The sequence below is a fragment of the Ranitomeya imitator genome, chromosome 2 (genome assembly GCF_032444005.1).
Source record: "Ranitomeya imitator isolate aRanImi1 chromosome 2, aRanImi1.pri, whole genome shotgun sequence".
In the NCBI taxonomy this organism is placed as follows: Eukaryota; Metazoa; Chordata; class Amphibia; order Anura; family Dendrobatidae; genus Ranitomeya; species Ranitomeya imitator.
In genome coordinates this window covers 737,174,554-737,191,560 of record NC_091283.1, presented here as the reverse complement: position 1 = coordinate 737,191,560, position 17,007 = coordinate 737,174,554, and the positions used below count along the sequence as shown (strand labels likewise).

The 17,007-nt window shown below is 42.9% G+C and overlaps 1 protein-coding gene across 1 annotated transcript in view; it reads right to left on the bottom strand.

Annotated features, from left to right (window-relative positions):
• Window positions 1–17,007, bottom strand: part of CDH23 (cadherin related 23) — a 1,839,731-nt gene that overhangs the window by 1,351,920 nt on the left and 470,804 nt on the right. The gene's annotated exons all lie outside the window — the stretch shown is intronic.

Genomic DNA, 17,007 nt, shown 5'->3' with positions numbered 1-17,007 from the left:
ATTTCCAAAATATACTAAGGTTGTGCTAAGACTTTGCTAAAGTATAAAGCTGGAACTAAGGCAGAGAGAAATTCTGAACATTTCTAACTGTACAGTCACAGATCAAATAAATTTGCAAGAAAGAAATTATAACGCCATTACTTTTCTTTTAAACATGTTTATTGCGTAGAATGTTGGTGTATTGTCAGATACTAAATATATTCTGTCCTGTATTTTTAGATATGTTGGCTACATAAATGTTGTCGCTGATACTATAACTTTCACAGTGGGGTGATCTTGGGAAAATAACTGTAATTTAAAGTCATAAACTATAGTTGATAGCTATACCCTTATAAGCTCCAGTTGGTCAGCAACAACAGTCCTGGGTATAATAGAACTTATCACAAAGCTCTGCCTCCTAGTTTTGGTCAAAGGAATAGAAATAAATTGTTCAAATGTGTATTGTGACCAATTTTTACCAAAATTTGATAACAGTCTGTGCTGCTGTAATAAAGAATCCTTAGGACCAAGATGAGTTAAATGTTTTTTATTTCCACAACGCCTTTCAACACTGGACTAGAGTCTTTTTCAAGCAAAAAAAAAAACAAATGGAACTTGAAGAAGTCGCTGGTCCAGTGTTGAAACACATTGTGGTAGTGATGAGTGAGTGTACTCGTTGCTCGGGTTTTCCAGAGCACGCTCGGGTGACCTCTGAGTATTTATGACTGCTTGGAGATTTAGTTTTCATTGCGGCAGCTGAATGATTTACAGCTGCTAGCCAGCATAAGTACATGTGGGGATTCCCTAGCAACCAGGCAACCCCCACATGTACTCAGGCTGGGTAGTAGATGTAAATCATTCAGCTGTGGCAATGAAAACTAAATCTCTGAACACTAACAAGTACTCGGAGATCACCCGAGCGTGCTCGGGAAAACACGAGCAACTAGTACACTTGCTCATCACTACATTGTGGAAATAAAAAACGTTCCGCTTATCTTGTTCGAATTGCGTTTTTTCAGTCGCTGCAGCATTGTAATAAAATGTAATAATGGGCGATCAAAACATCATGTGTACCTCAAATTGGTATCAATAAAAATGTCAGCTTGGCACCCAGCCCCAGATGATGAAAAATGGAGATGCTACAGGTCTCATAAAATGGCATCACTTTTATTTCCTTACAAATTTGGGATTTTTTTTCAAAACTTATTTAAAAAAGTACCTATACATGTTTCCTAGCTGTATACTCATAATAATGTGGAGAATCAAAATGGCAGGTCAGTTTTAACATTTAGTGAACATGCTAAATAAAAAGCTCAAAAACCAATTGTGTAAATGCACTTTTTCTACAATTTCACCACGCTTGGAATATTTTACCATTTTCCTGTACACTATATGGTAAAATCAATGGTGTTTTTCAAAAGTACAACTCGTCCCATAAAAACGAGCTCTCACATGGCTATATTGATGGACAACTAAAAAAGTTATGTCTCTAGGAAGAAGGGAAGCAAAAAAAACAAAAACTCGCCTGAGGTGAAGGGGTTAATTAGGCACATATTTTTCTAATAGTATTCCAATTTGTAATACTCTTAAGAAAAGGGATTACCTGCAAACTTAATTTTTGTATATGGCCACAATAAAAAAAACAGATCTATGAAAGTCTTTTGGGAACATTTCTTGAACTCCTGCCCACCAAAGCCAGTCTTTACTTTCCTGTCCTGGCAAAAAAAAATTCAAATTTGACCTGTGCGACTTTATGTGGTAATAACTCTGGAGTGCTTCAATATAGCTCAGGTATTTTTTTGTGACACATTGTATTTTATAATTTTATTTCATCATTGTTTTTTAAATATCTCTTTTTGTTAGGATGTCAGAAAGGTTGAAATTAAGCAACAATTTAATTTTTTTTCAATTAAATTTAACCTTGTTTAAGGATCACTTCAGTTTTGAAGTAACTTTTAGGAGCCAACGTAAAAATCCCCAACCCTTCAGGTGTTTCACACGGAATTAATTCAAAATAGAATGATAAATTGCAAATTATGCTTTTTTCCATGAAAATATTACTTTAGCTCCATTTTTTAGGTCTGCAAGTATAACAAGAGAAAATAGATGCCATAGTTTGTTGTACAACTTGTACAATTTCTCCTGAGTATGCTGATACTCCATATGTAGTCTGAAACTACTGTTTGGGCATTGCGAGGCGCGGTCGTATAGGAGAGCTATTTCATTGCTATTTTTGACTGAAATAAATTGTGCATGACATATCAAATTTGAAAAGCCCCTAATATACCAAAACAGCAGAAACAAATATCCCGATTTTAGAAATGACATTCCTTAAGGAATTCAAGTAGGGTTATAATGACCATTTTTGATCCACAGGAGCTGCACAAAGTTTTATAACAATGGGATGTGCAAAAAGGTTTTTTTCCCAGGAAACTATTGCTTTAGCCTCAAATTGTTCACTTTCACAAATGTAACAGGAAAGAATGGCCCTCACAATTTGTTGTGCAGGTTCCTCTCAGTATTCCAATACCACATTAAAGGGAACATGTCACCTGAATTTGGCGGGACCGGTTTTCGGTCATATGGGCGGAGTTTTTGGATGTTTGATTCACCCTTTCCTTACCCGCTGGCTGCACACTGGCCGCAATATTGGATTGAAGTTCATTCTCTGTCCTCCGTAGTATGCTTTGCCCAACTGCGGGCAAAGCCGAAAAGCATTAGTGCGCATGCGCCGGCGCACTATGTCCCGGAACTATTTTGCTGTGTTCCGAGACATAGTGCGCCGGCGCATGCATACTAATGCTTTTCGGCTTTGCTTGCCGTTGGGCAAAGCATACTGCGCGTGCGCAAGGCAAGATTGCCTTGCGCAGGCGTGTACTATGGAGGACAGAGAATGAACTTCAATCCAATATTGCGGCCAGCGTGCAGCCAGCGGGTAAGGAAAGGGTGAATCAAACACCCGAAAACTCCGCCCATATGACCGAAAATCGGTCCCGCCAAATTCAGGTGACATGTTCCCTTTAAACTATTCTTAGGGTACAGAAAGGGGCTGGGTAGAAAATAAATGTAAATTAACTTTTCACTTGCAATTTTGCCTGAAATAGACCCCAGATGCTATTTTGCACTTGAAGAGCCTCAGAGTTTCCAAAACAGCAGAAACCCCCCAAACATGATCCAATTTTGGAAACTATACCCCTCAAGGAATTATTCTAGCTATGTATGAAGCATCATAAACCCAGATTTACAGTCTTTTGATAACACTCAGCGAATAAAATAAAAATATATATTTTTTTTCACTAAAAGGTTGCTTTAGCCCCCAAATTTGCATTCTCGTGTAGGGTAACAGAAAAAAGTGGTCAACACAATTTGTAATGTAATCGCTCCTGAGTATGTTAATACCGCATATGTGGTCAGAAGCTATGGTTTGGGCACACGGCAAATGTCATAAGGGAAAGAGTGCTATTTTGGAGAGCAGACTTTGCTGGAATGGTATGTAGGTATCATGTCACATTGCCATACCTCCTGAGCTGCCAGAAAAGCAGAACCCCACAAAAGTGACCCAATTTAACAATCTGCATTCCTTAATGAGTCCATTTTTTTTCCATATTTTAGGAACAAGCTAACAGTTTATAAAGTCTAATAGTCATTTCTACTTTGCTGTAAATTCAACCTGTTCACAGAAACCTAAAGAATACCGCTCCAAGTCCCCGAATTAGCACTGCAGCCAGCTGCTAATGATAATTAAAATACTAATTAGCTGCTTTCATAGCAACTTTATGCCCAATGCTGTTTAAAGTAGTTACACATTTTATTAAAAGCCAATTGCCGTTTTGGCTCTTAAACAGAGTCCAGGAATTTGAGTCCGTGTGAGGCTTTGCAGTTTCATAGGCATTTACAAAGCCTGGCAGAACATACAATTTTCCCTGCTGGTTACAGCAAGCCTCTTCTTTTAAAGCCAAATATATGGGTCATTGGCTGGCACTGTGGGATGTGCCCGGTAATGACACTGATGGCATAATTATCATCTTTTAAAGTGTAGAGAAAAAACCAACTCTAGGAAAATATGAATCACTGGTTTGTTAAGAGAAAATCTTATCATACAATAATAATACACTTTTTTTGGCAAGATTTACTTGTAATTATAAATGGGAATAACAAAATGATGTTAAAAAGGGTTCAGATTAAATTAAGGCTGCAGGATAGGGATTTCTGTAAGAGTAGCATAACTAATCAGTTCTTTGGAATACAGAAATGGGGTCATACAGAAGTTGGGTAAAATACAGAAAAAAAATCTGCATTTTAACTTTAATACTTATCTCACTTATTTCTATTAGTGATCCTATGAGGTCTCTTCAGGCCATGCCTTATACACATAGCAGATCTTAGATAATACACACAAGTCTTGATTCATCATTGACATTTCTCCAGTTTTCTGGAGTAATATTCTCCTTTTTTTGGCTTTAGTATTCGCTGTTTACTCTCTATAACTTTTGCACTATTTCTTAGGCCAGTCTCACACGTCCAGATAATTCTGGTACCGGAAAAATCGGTACCGGAATTATCCGTGTCCGTGTGCTTACCGTGAACATCAGTGTGGCACATGTGCAGCAGCCGTGTGCCACCCGTGTGCCAACTGGGTACCACACGGACCGTGCAGGAGACAGCGCCACAAGTAAGCGCTGTCCCCTGCATCTGGTGCTGAAGCCGCCATTCATATCTTCTTTCCAGCAGCGTTCGTTGGCTAGAAGATATGAAAAATCCTTTTTTTTTGTTTTTTTTCCGTGTTTAAAATAAAGATCCCTGTCCCCACCCCTATGGGAGGTGGAGCCGCATATTCATGACTGTAATGGGCGGCCCCACGTGACCGCTCATACAGGAGAAGGTGAGGCGAGGACAGGACGCTGCGAGGGAGCCGGGTGAGTATTTTAGTAACAGCGGGGGGGCGCACGGGGGGTGGGGACAGGGATCTTTATTTTAAACACGGAAAAAAAAAAAAATGGATTTTTCATCTCTTGTAGCCAGCGAATGCTGCTGGAAAGAAGATATGAATGGCGGCTTCAGCACCACGTGGGGGACAGCGCTTACAGTAGCGCTGTCTCCTGCACGGCACACGGACTGCACACGGACTGCACACGGACAGCGTCCATGTGCGGTACGTGTTTTACACGGACCCATTGACTTTAATGGGTCCGTGTAATCCGTGCGCTCCCACGAACACTGACATGTCTCCGTGTTTTGCACACAGACACACGGTCCGTGAAAACACTCTGACATGTGCAGTGACACATTGATTTCAATGTGTCTACGTGAGTCAGTGTCTCCGGTACCGGAGCCACTGACGTGTGAAACCGGCCTTAAGTTGTTAAACTTTTTGCCTTTTCCTTAAATTTTTCCTTTGCATATCCAGGTGCTTTAGATAAATTCATTAAATTGGGCTTTAATGCTGCATTTTTGGGGCAAATTTCACTCCAGTCCGCCGTTGGGTTAAGGTTTCTGGAGTAGTTTTCACTTTAGTGCATCTTTGCAACTTTTCAAGCATTTGCGACTTTTAGTGCTAAAAAGTTGCAAGGACTGATTGAGAAAAAAAAGAGAGATTTTAGATTTTGCACCAAATTTATAAACTGTGTGCGCCTTTTTGAAGAATTTGGCACAAAAACATCAAGGAATATTGGAGCAGCCGCTGGGACCCTGGGGTACTAGGGCCGGGTCCGGTGGTCGTTAAAGGGGTGGTCACGGCGGCAGTGACCCGGTCTGTGGCCCTGGGCGTCCAATAAAAGGGGTTAAAGTAAATAGGAAATAAAGTTTATAAAGTTTGTTCATGACGCCACCTGTGGTATCCGGTCAGGGATGACCGATGCTGCTTAAAGAGGTCCAGCGGGGTGATGTTATGGTAGCAGGGATGGTATGGCTTCCCACAGGTGAAGCTGGGTCCCCAGGTCTCCCGGTGTAGTAGATAAAGATGATGTAGTGCCAGAAAGAACTAGAGGACACAAGTTTGCAGTCTCTTTACCTTTTTACTGGTGTGAGGCAGCCACAGTCCAGGGTACGGATCACAGGTGCTGGTGTGGCTCGGCAGACTTGGAAGCGATTCAGGAATCCCCTTAGCCAGATTGGTTTGGAAGCCTTCCTCTCTGCGCTGTGCTGTAGTCCCTTGCTGCCTTAGGCCTTACACAAGGTCCTCACTTTCTCTCTGTCCCTTTTAGTAGGACACTACCCACATGGAAGGCAGTGCGAGCCTTTTAACAGGTGTCTCTCAGTATGACTCTGGGCTCTATGTGCTGCTGTGCCTTTGGGTTTTAAAGGTGGGCAGGTGACCTGTAATCTCCTATCCACCAGTTTCTGTTATGGGGCATAGAGTTACTCCCACAACCTCGGTCTTCTGCGCTTCAGCATGGAGGAAGCTCAGTTGCAGCTTCCCACCAGTTCTTTACTTCTCCTGTGCTTCTCTTCTACTTTCAGTCTCTTACAGACTGCTCTGTTCCTCTCTCTTTCCAGGAGCTGCAGAACCACTCGTCTGCACGGCCCCTGCTTTCCTCTCTCAGATTCTCTCTGTCTGATTCCTCTCTCCTCACTCTCGTCTCACAATCTTGCAGACCGACTAACTCCTCTCCTAGGCCAGAATATATAGGGAAGTTCCCCTGAATCCGGGTCTCTAGCTCCCCCTTCTGGCCTGGAGTCAGAATGGTGTTGTGTGTACTGGTTACCTGTTAAAGGGATCCTTCCTCACTTCCAAGCATGGCATCACCCTCCCTAAGAAGAAGGCAATACCACTGTAACAACTGGTTACCTGGGGTTTTACAATACCACAACATAAGAAGTGTGATTTTAATAAATTTCAAATAAGGAATATGGCCCATTGAACAATTTGCGTGTCTCTAGAAGTATAAACTGGGCACTTGTCTCAATTCCCAAAGAGCTTTAACCCCATTCCGTCATAAAAGTACTCCAATGTCGGACTCCCCCAAAACGCAACTTGTTGCATTCCTGTGCAGTCGGCGGGCACGTCAAATCAACGCGTCCGCATATATCCTGTGTACCCAATGTAAAAGATCGGTATGCAGGACACATGCACAAGTATGCAGAAGTAGGCGAAGCTTAGTGGAGGACATATGCAGCCCTCCGCAAAGCCCCTGAATGATAATGTGAATTTAGCCTAAAGGTACCGTCACACTAAGCGACGCTGCAGCGATACCGACAACGATGTGGATCGCTGCAGCGTCGCTGTTTGGTCGCTGGAGAGCTGTCACACAGACAGCTCTCCAGCGACCAACAATCCTGAAGTCCCCGGTAACCAGGGTAAACATCGGGTTACTAAGCACAGGGCCACGCTTAGTAACCCGATGTTTACCCTGGTTACCGTTGTAAATGTAAAAAAACAAACACTACATACTTACATTGCTGGTGTCTGGTCAGGTCCCTCGCCTTCAGCTTCCAGCACTGACTGTGCGCCGGCCGTAAAGTACAGCTGTGACGTCACCCCTGTACTTTGCTTTACGGCTGGCCGGCGCTCACCAGTCACTCACCAGGAATGTAAGTATGTAGTGTTTGTTTTTTTACATTTACAACGGTAACCAGGGTAAACATCGGGTTACTAAGCGCGGCCCTGTGCTTAGTAACCCGATGTTTACCCTGGTTACCAGTGACGACATCGCTGAATCGGCGTCACACACGCCCATTCAGCGATGTCAGCGGGAGATCCAGCGACAAAATAAAGTGCTGGACTTTCCCCAGCGACCAACGATCTCCCAGCAGGGGCCTGATCGTTGGTCGCTGTCACACAGAACGATTTAGTTAACGATATCGTTGCTACGTCACAAAAAGCAACGATATCGTTAACGATATCGTTCAGTGTGACGGTACCTTAAGTGTCTTCCTTTTGGAACTTCCTGCCCACTGTCTGCTGTTGTGTGTAATCCATCTGTATAGCTGCTGAGAACTACTATATTACTGGAATTGGGAGCAGATCTTTTCTCTCTCCTCTTTTTCTACTGTGCTAAGCTGCACGTATGCATAACAGAAAATATAAATGTTATTTGGTGATAGTAAAATCATTGGCCAATGGCAGATGCAAAATATTCTTGAAAGCAAGACAGGAAGGAATTTCTAGTACCTATAGCGCTGGCAGACTACTGATGAAGAACTGCATAAAAAGAGAGGAAGGCAAAAGCTGCAATTCCTGAAAAGCATACTAAACTGTTATATACAAGAAAAGCAGTTTTAACATTTGCAAAAAATCCTAATTCTATTTAGTATCATCATATATTTATCGGGGTATTTGTGTAAGTAGATTCTACAAATCATGCTCATGTAAAATTGGTCTAAAATATTCATACAGTCTTAGCCAGTAAGCTCTTACATGCAGGTTCTCAATACTGAATACTGTTGATTATAATTTGCTGTTATTGTGATTTAGTGTGTTTACTGCATCTGCTGAGACGCAAAGCAGTGCACAATATGTTGGCACTAACGAAGCATAGGTCATTATTAATTCAGGCAGCAATTAACATAATCCTACAGCTGAGACTATGATGTAAGCTAGTCACAATTATCCAAGAATAAAACTTAGAGCCAACTTCAAGTATTGCAAGGTAATTAAAGGGAATCTGTTGGCAGGTTATTGCTATGTAATCTGATAGTATCATGAGGTAGGGATAGAGACCCTGATCCCAGCTATGTATGACTTAGTTTACCAAGTGCAGAAGTTTTACTAGAGTCCCAGGTTGCTTCAGATTGAGCAGAGAAGTTGTTGAGCTGATATTTCTCCACCTACACCACTAATTGGCATCTTTCTATGTATAATGTATAGTGACAGAAAGCTGGGAATGGAATGTAGCTGGACTACCAGACACGAGGCTTCTTGTCCTGTAATGATCATCTCTTGCTGGTAAAACACTGATTATATTGAAAAAGCAAAACAGTTCACTAAGTTTTACATCGCTGAAGTCATGGTCTCTGCTCCTATATACTGAATATCATGGTGCTCTTACATTACATAGGAAAAATCTGCTGACAGTTTCCCTTTATAGAGAATCTGACAGGAATTTTTTTGCTATGAAATCTGAAAACAGGAGGAGATAAGGGCTGAAATACAGATTTGAACGATGTGCCATTTATTCAGGTTTGTGCTGTTGTTTACATACAATTACTTTTTATTACTAGGACATTATCATTGTGCTGACTAGCTGCCTCAGGCCAAGTCATCCGACCACACCTCCGTGATAAGCAGCTCACTGCCAATAGACAATGCACAGAAAGCTGTAGTGTGGGCGGGGTTAGTTTTCTCAGCTCTGCTGCATGTTACATCTAAGAACTTTGATTTTGTCACAACTTCTCCAGCCAGTAAACTAACTGATGCATCATTGGAATCAGGGTCTCGTTTGCCGCATTATGTTGCTCTCAGATGTGGAAGCAAAAACCTGGTGACATTTTCCCTTTAAATCAAACCTGTCAGCAGGATTTTGAAGAAATGTCCACAGGCCACTCCGAAGCCCATCAGTCTGTCTCTCTCTCTGTCTCTAATATGGGACATGTTTGTGCTCCAGGGCGGCCTGTGGGCAGGTCTTTCCTTGATCACTCTGACTTAGAGCAGGAAGAAAAGACTCTGCCCACAGGCCCACCCTGGAGCACAAGCATGTTCCTCATCATAGAGACAGACTGTTTGTGCTTCGGGTGACCTGTGGGCATTTCTTTCCTTGATCACTCTGGCTTAGAGAAGGAAGATAAGACTCTGCCCACAGGCCCACCCTGGAGCACAAACATGTTCCTCATCATAGAGACAGACTGTTTGTGCTTCGGGTGACCTGTGGGCATTTCTTTCCTTGATCACTCTGGCTTAGAGCAGGAAGATAAGACTCTGCCCACAGGCCCACCCTGGAGCACAAACATGTTCCTCATCATAGAGACAGACTGTTTGTGCTTCGGGTGACCTGTGGGCATTTCTTTCCTTGATCACTCTGGCTTAGAGAAGGAAGATAAGACTCTGCCCACAGGCCGCCCTGGAGCACAAACATGTTCCTCATCATAGAGACAGACTGTTTGTGCTTCGGGTGACCTGTGGGCATTTCTTTCCTTGATCACTCTGGCGTAGAGAAGGAAGATAAGACTCTGCCCACAGGCCGCCCTGGAGCACAAACATGTTCCTCATCATAGAGACAGACTGTTTGTGCTTCGGGTGACCTGTGGGCATTTCTTTCCTTGATCACTCTGGCTTAGAGCAGGAAGAAAAGACTCTGCCCACAGGCCCACCCTGGAGCACAAACATGTTCCTCATCATAGAGACAGACTGTTTGTGCTCCAGGGCGGCCTGTGGACAGGTCTTTCCTTGGTTTCTCTGGCTTAGAGCACCATGGTAAGACTCTGCCTACTTTCCCGCCCCGGAGCACGGGCATACCATTAACTGATAATTTCTAACACTGATTACACAAGAACCACAAGACAGATTTCTTCACTGTCATTTTAATCAGTGTAACGGCTCCAACCTGACCATGCCTGTAGTTTGCTTAGCAATATCCTACTGACAGGTTCACTTTAAAGGTTCCTAAAATGAGAGAGATTTCAGGACAATTGCAAGTTTTGACCTTGCATTATCACACCCAAGTTAGTTCCACAATACTGGATAATTTGGCCTATTCTGAGATGTTTTACTTGTTTTCTATGCAATTTTTATTAATATTCCGTAGATACTGTAATCCATCTGTCTTTGTTGCAGCTTGCAATGAGATAATCACATGCACACTGTCATTTATTTACATACCGAGCCAGTAACAATTGTTTGCAGCTTTCATCATCAAACGTGCTGATTCACTTACAAAACTGTGATCAATTACGCAGTTCAGAGTTATCAGCATTCTTTCAGCCATCTACTATACCAGGGTCTGCGATGCCGCTTATTAAGCTGCAGGTCTGCCTAGGCAGCATTTGCTTTACTCATCTTAATGTAACCTGTCAGTCGCAAACCAACATTTCTTGCAAACCAGCACAATCATTTGTTAATGTCATTTCAAAGAGCATCATTAAAAAAGGCCAAAAGTATTTATTAAATATTTGTTTCTTTATATTCTTTATTAGCAAAGAGACAACTCCTGTAAGTCGGGAAAAGAGCACAGTCAGGTGGAAAGCAAGTCTCTCGTCACGTCTGGTTATCTGCATCCCTGACATCACTGCCCGCTAAATTGCTTGTTGATAAATTAGGCCATTTACGAGCGAGTGATTCCGGCATTACTGTTATTAATGAAGCTGAAGTACAAAGACATTAAAAAGTAGCCTGACTGCTAGATGGCGTCTTCACGTGTGAGTAATGTATGCTTCCATGACAGGACTTTAAAGTGACTGAAGAACAAGGAAAAGATTTACGAAACAAGGAAACACAATGAAGGTCAAACTGGCAATTATGAGCAATTTTTTTTTATAAACATTTATTTAGCATTTATTTATATTTTCATTTATTTTTTTTTAGCTTTTTAGCTTCTCAAAAGTTAGGAAATTGTGCTGAGCATCCCTTTATGGCACACATTTGTATTCTGCACATCTGGAAGAAGAGTCTTCGTGGCATGCCAAGCACACAATTTTTGTTACTTGCACCCATGCCGCTTTTTTATAGCTTACCCCCTGCATGTTTCCACATCCTCCACATTTATTGCAACTAAAAAAAAGCTGTTTTCTGGGAGGTTTCATAATACATTTGCCAACGCCTCTGTGAATACAGGTAAATGTCCCTTATTTTGGGAGCTTCCTGGATGTTACCGGAGAACTGAGCGTTTGAATTATTGACTGCTTATGAAGATTTCTACTTGAAAGGTCCTTACAGAAATTGCCACGGACTTTACCTGAAAATCTGCAAGAATTGAATATCAGGTTTTTTTTTTACAGAGGCAGAGTTGGTAAACAGTTCAATACAGTGCTGAGCCTTAAAATATAAGCCAGAATATGGCAATAAAAACTTCCCTAAAGCTGCATTTACACTGAAAGATAATCGTGAGTGAGGGCCCCCAGAAGAAGCTAGCAGCGAAACGCAAGTCGATGTGAGGGGACGCTTGGGTGATCACGCTATCCTGGTACATTATCTAGTTGCTGTCAAATGGTTATTTGTATACAGCACCTTTATCCTTACCATTTTCGGATGTTTATATTTCCCATATATTTCCTGTGCATCTCTATTTCTTTGAGCGATTTCTGTTCCCACTATGGGACTTTACATTGGGTCTCTTGGATAAACCTTACTTATTATTGCACTCTACTGTATGGATATATTCAGATCCATGCATAAAATCCATTATTTCTCCCTGCTTGTTCTGTCCTCTCTAATGCTTATGTGGAGCACTTTGAGGGCGTCTTTCCTTATTATTAACAGGCTTTCTCCTATATGAGTCATAAACAACAACATATTTTCTTTGTGCCTACTCCTTGGGAAGTATTAATCTTCAACTATTAATAATGCCAGGTTTATTATAAGGATATTTTGAGTCACTTATAGTCACAGGACTGCTGAATTATTTTATTTATACCACCTTGTCTGTTATATCCACGTTTTACCTTTCTCAACCCTTATATGACATATTTTACTTACCGTATATACTCGAGTATAAGCCGAGATTTTCAGCCCAAATTTTAGGGCTGAAAGTGCCCCCCTCGGCTTATACTCGAGTCACGGTAGCGGTGGGGTCGGCAGGTGAGGGGGTGAGGGCGCTGAGGCATACTTACCTAGTCCCAGCGATCCTCGCGCTGTCCCTGCCGTCCCACGGGCTTCGGCGCTGCAGCTTCTTCCTCTCTTCAGCGGTCACGTGGGACCGCTCATTACAGAAATGAATAAGCGGCTCCACCTCCCATAGGGGCGGAGCCGCTTATTCATTTCTCTAATCAGCGGTGCCGGTGACCGCTGATAGAGAAAGAAGCTGCAGCGCCGAAGACAGGAGGGGACAGCGCGAGGATCGCCAGGACTAGGTAAGTATAGCATATTCACCTGTCCTCGTTCCAGCCGCCGAGCGTCGCTCCATCTTCCCGGCCGGCGCCTCCATCTTCCCGGCGTCTGCGCTCTCTGACTGATCAGGCAGAGGGCGCGATGACGCATATAGTGTGCGCGGCGCCCTCTGCCTGATCAGTCAGAGCAGAGACGCCGGGAAGATGGAGGCGCCGGGACCGGACGCTGGGAGCTGCAAGCAAGAGAGGTGAGTATGTGTTTTTTTTTTTTTTATTGCAGCAGTATCAGCGGCAGCACAGATTAATGTGGAGCATCTATGGGGCACAATGAACGGTGCAGAGCACCGTATAAGGCACAGCTAGGGGGCACAATGAACGGTGCAGAGCACCGTATAAGGCACAGCTAGGGGGCACAATGAACGGTGCAGAGCACCGTATAAGGCACAGCTAGGGGGCACAATGAACGGTGCAGAGCACCGTATAAGGCACAACTAGGGGGCACAATGAACGGTGCAGAGCACCGTATAAGGCACAGCTAGGGGGCACAATGAACGGTGCAGAGCACCGTATAAGGCACAGCTAGGGGGCACAATGAACGGTGCAGAGCACCGTATAAGGCACAGCTAGGGGGCACAGTGAACGGTGCAGAGCACCGTATATGGCACAGCTAGGGGGCACAATGAACGGTGCAGAGCACCGTATATGGCACAGCTATGGGGCACAGTGAACGGTGCAGAGCACTGTATATGGCACAGCTAGGGGGCACAGTGAACGGTGCAGAGCACTATATGGGGCACAGCTATGGGGAAATATGAATGGTGTAGAGCACTATATGGCACAGCTATGGGGAAATAATGATCTATTTTTATTTTTGAAATTCACCGGTAGTTGCTGCATTTCCACCCTAGGCTTATACTCGAGTCAATAAGTTTTCCCAGTTTTTTGTGGCAAAATTAGGGGGGTCGGCTTATACTCGGGTCGACTTATACTCGAGTATATACGGTATTTTAATTTTTTTGTTTTTAATCTTTTGTGATTCAATATAAATTAACCTTTTATCATGGTTCTCTTCTTCACTCGATCCTTATTTTAGGTTCAGGTTTTGTTATAGACAGACCCTGCAATGCTGGGAACTATGACAGCTTATGCGCAATTAGCAATCTTTTACAGTTTGCTTAGCGCACATCGTTTACTTTGAAATGCTTACATAAACAGGTTATAAAATCACTAGATGGTGGCCCTATTCTAACGCATCGGGTATTCTAGAATATGCATGTCCACGTAGTATATTGCACAGCCCACATAGTATATTGCTCAGCCACGTAGTATATTGCCCAGTCACGTACTATATTGCCCAGCTACGTAGTATATTGCCCAGTGACGTAGTATATTGCCCAGCCACATAGTATATTGCCCAGCAACGTAGTATATTGCCCAGTCACGTACTATATTGCACAGCCGATGTAGTATATTGCCCAGCAACGTAGTATACAGCACAGCCACGTAGTATATTGCCCAGCCACGTAGTATATTGCCCAGCCACCTAGTATACTGCCCAGTCATGTAGTATATTGCCCAGTTACGTAGTATATTGCCCAGTGATGTAGTATACAGCACAAAGCCACGTAGTATATTGCACAGCGACGTAGTATATTGCACTTGTATATTGACTTGTATATTTGAAAGTATCGGTATCGGATGGTATCGGCCGATATCCGAAAAATATCGGATATCGCCGATACCGATATCCGATACCAATACAAGTCAATGGGACACAAATATCAGAAGGTATCCTGTATTGGATCCCAGGGTCTGAAGGAGAGGAAGGAGAGGAAACTATATTCATATTCTTAGGAATGAGCGCGTTAATGACCTTCGATGACGTCGCGGCTTGTGATTGGTCGTGTGAGCGGTCACATGACCGCTCAGCGACCAATCACAAGCCGCGACGTCATCGAAGGCCCTTTACGCGCTCATTCTTCGGAACGAAAGCAAGGCGGTTGCAGCGGTGACGACCAGGGCGCGTCAGAGGGTAAGTGTATAAATATTTTTTATTTTTATTCTTTATTTTACACATTAATCTTAATCCCGATACCGATTCCCGATATCACAAAAATATCGGAACTCGGTATCGGAATTCCGATACCGCAAATATCGGCCGATACCCGATACTTGCGGTATCGGAATGCTCAACACTAGTCACAGGTTAAAAAATAAAAAATAAACATATACTGACCTTCCGATGGAGCCCTTGTAGTCATGTCGCCTGTGTGTGCAGTGCACTCGGCATCTTCCGGTCCCAGGGTTGGTAGCGCAGGACCCGTGATGACATCGCAGTCACACGACCGTGACATCAAGGCAGGTGCTTCTCGCGCAGGCACGCAGGACCTGTGAAGAGGTCGCGGTCACATGACCGTGACGTCATGGCAGGTCCTTGTTGCATACCATTCTTGCCACCGGAACCTGCCGCTTGCATGGAGCGGTTACCGGAGCGTCATGAGGAGCAGGAAAGGTGGCTGAAGGTGAGTATATAATGATTTTTTATTTTTTAATTATTTTCAACATTAGATCCTTTCACTATTGAAACACAGTGTTAATAGCGGCGGTAACGGAGTGAGTTACCCGCGGCATAACGCGGTCCGTTACCGCTGGCATTAACCCTGTGTGAGCGGTGACTTCAGGGGAGTAGGGAGGGACTAATTGGACTGTGGCCATCGCTGATTGGTCACGGCAGCCATGACAGGCAGCTGGCGAGACCAATCAGCGACTTGGATTCTATGACAGACAGAGGCCGCAACCAATGAATATCCGTGACAGAAAGGAGGACAGACAGAAGGACAGACAGAAAGATGGAAGTGACCCTTAGACAATTATATAGTATATTAATCATATTGTGTCACCGATCGGTTCATGCAAACAGACCCTATGTAAAGAGAAATAAAAGTCCATCATTATTTCAAGACAAGAAGATTAGTCAATCTAGAAAATTGCTAGAACTTTGAAGGTAATCTCAATGAAGTTATAAAAAACATCAATTGCTATGATAAAACTGAGAACCACTACAGGAAAGGAAGACTAAGAATTACCTCTGGTAGACTATCTGAGCTTTTTTTATCCTTTGACTCCTAATATTGAATCAAATCCAAATGGATGAAACACATATGGAACACTGCGATACGTATTATACTGTATCTTCTGCGTTTTCTCCAAAGACGTTAAAGAACGAGTATGATCCAGAAGATAGATGAGAACAGGACATGCACTGAGTCTCATGGTTCAGACACACGGGCATGTTTTTAAAATGTACAATGGCTTGTGAAAGTATTCACACTTCTTGCATCTTTTATGTTTTGCTACCTCACAACCTGGAATTTCACTTTTTTTTAAAGGTTTGCATCAGTTTATGTAAAGAACATGCCTACAACTGTGAATACTTGGTTTTCTTTTTATTATGAAGTAAACAATAGAACAAAATAACTGGAAACTCCAATGTGCATATGTATTCACCTCCATAAAGTCAGTACTTTGTAGAGCCTAGTTTTGCAGCAATTACAATTGCAAGTGGCTTTGAATAAGGCTCTTTGCATTTTCCACATCTTACCACTGAGATTTTGCCCATTCCTCATGGCAAAACTGCTCCAACTCCTTCATGTTAGATGTTTTCTTCTGGTGAACATCAATCTTCAGGTCTGACTACAGATTCTCAATTGGATTAAGGTCTGGTCTTGACTAGGCCACTCCAAAACATTTACAAATTTCTCCTTAAAACCACTTGAGTGTTAACCTTGGTGGCCAAAAGGTTCAATTTTGGTCTCATCTGACCACAGCAGCTTCCTCCCTACTTCTGGAAGTCTCCCACATGCCTTTTGGCAAACTCAAAATAAGCCTTACAAATGATGTGTGTAAGTAAAGTAATCATGTTCTTTCCATTGGATGATAATGGATTTGATGGTGCTCGGGGGATCATCATCAGAGATTGGAATATTTTTTTTCATAACCCAACCCTGACTTATCCTTCTCAACAACTTTATTCCTGACTTGTTTGGAGATCTCCTTGGTCTTCATGGTGCTGTTTTTTTAGTGGTACTTAATAAATTAAACTCTTGCTTAATA